At 38.5% G+C, this 1,573-nt stretch overlaps 1 protein-coding gene and 1 non-coding gene across 2 annotated transcripts in view; both read right to left on the bottom strand.

Moving 5' to 3' along the window:
* The window catches only part of LOC101857079 (protein APCDD1), a gene marked incomplete at its 5' end in the record, with an annotated part of 47,005 nt that overhangs the window by 41,840 nt on the left and 3,592 nt on the right, over nt 1-1,573 (bottom strand).
* TRNAY-GUA lies at nt 53-140 on the bottom strand. Its single transcript is given in 2 exon segments — nt 53-88; nt 104-140. It is a non-coding gene; the product is annotated as a tRNA-Tyr (tRNA).

Below are 1,573 nucleotides of genomic sequence, written 5' to 3'. Positions count from 1 at the left end.
CCCCCCCCCCACTCACACACACATATACACACAACAACAACAAAAAATATATTCCCACGAGACGGATTCGAACCATCGACCTAAGGATATCAAGAGTTTGCCTCTACAGTCCTCCGCTCTACCAATTGAACTATTGCGGGATCCAGAGTGAGGTAAAAGACATAGTTATTTATACGAACATACCCATTTACGATTGGAAGTATACACAAAAATTGGTATCACAACTTTTAAAGGCCATTCAAAAATCTAAAACTTTTGTAGGCCTATAATTACAATCTAAATATGTAATCGTGAAACAATAGGGCTAAAAGTTAAATTCTTTTAATCTATTAACAGCACTGGAATTCCCAATAAAAAAAAACCCAGCTGTAGAGTATGAAACGAAGATCAGGTATGAGCAGTTTCGTCAGAAAACGGATTTCTTGGAAAACGTTATATTGGAGCGCATGAGGGCGCCCGCGCTGAATAACGAGAGACTGATAGTCCGTACAGGCTAAAATTAACTCCAGGAATTCCTGGTCATTAAGAATGATATCATGTTCTATAGTGCGGCAAAAAATTCATTGCGCAGCTTATCCTCAAATATCTCTTTGACGGGTGAATCAATGCCACCAATACTTTGCACAGCAGTTTGTATCAATTTGTCTTAACTTAATCACAGTTTTCCACAACTATTGAGGCTCGATTAAAAATCTTTTCTTCATAAATGTATATGAAATACTACCTAAACCTCCATCACGCGGAAAATAATTTATGATTGTTCATAGCACTTGTTACAAGAAATTAATTTTATAGTGAACACATTTTTTTTGCCCTAGAGGTTCTCTAAACATACGTGCAATAAGCATAATGATGCAACTCGAAAAAAAAAAAAAGACAGACTTGCTTTTTAAAGCGATGTTGCCAGAGCTGTCAACTTTTAAAAACAAGTAGAAACCATCGACAGGGATTTTTTAAATTAGTATTTATTAATTTTTTTTCTAGAACACAGTATGCAGGAGTTTGAAAAAATAGTTGCGCCACGCACTTTTGACCGTAGCCTACTATAGGACATAATGTCCCTCAGCACACCTCTGTCCGGCGCTCTGAATCAACGCTTGTCTTATCTACCCAATGTTATTTATAGATTTCATAACTTCTAGCGAAGGCTTTACGGTTAAAAATATAATTCATGATATAGGGGTAGGCGAGAGAGAAAAAGAAAGAGAGAGAGTTAGGGGGGAGAGGGGGGATAAAGGGAAGGAAAAAGAGGGAGAGAGAGTGAAAGGGAAGGATGAAGAGAGAGAGAGAGAGAGAGAGAGAACTAGAAAGAAAGACAGAGGGAGATAGAGATAAAGAGAGGAAGAGAGTTCAATTCATTACGACATTAATAACTTTGAGAGGGCAGGGGAATAAAAAAAATGGTCTGCTTTCCCACAATAACAGAATGCAATTTCTCCGGTTGTCGGGTGCCATTCAGCAGTCACACACCACAACCTCTCAGGTGCCAACATAGCATGTTATCTCTAGCTGTTACGATATGTATTTATTCAGCATGGGCGCCTGTACAATATTGACCTCTACCCCACCTCCA

The sequence above is a fragment of the Aplysia californica genome, unplaced genomic scaffold (genome assembly GCF_000002075.1).
Source record: "Aplysia californica isolate F4 #8 unplaced genomic scaffold, AplCal3.0 scaffold00018, whole genome shotgun sequence".
NCBI classification, from domain to species: domain Eukaryota; kingdom Metazoa; phylum Mollusca; class Gastropoda; order Aplysiida; family Aplysiidae; genus Aplysia; species Aplysia californica.
This window is presented reverse-complemented; position numbering and strand designations above follow the sequence as displayed.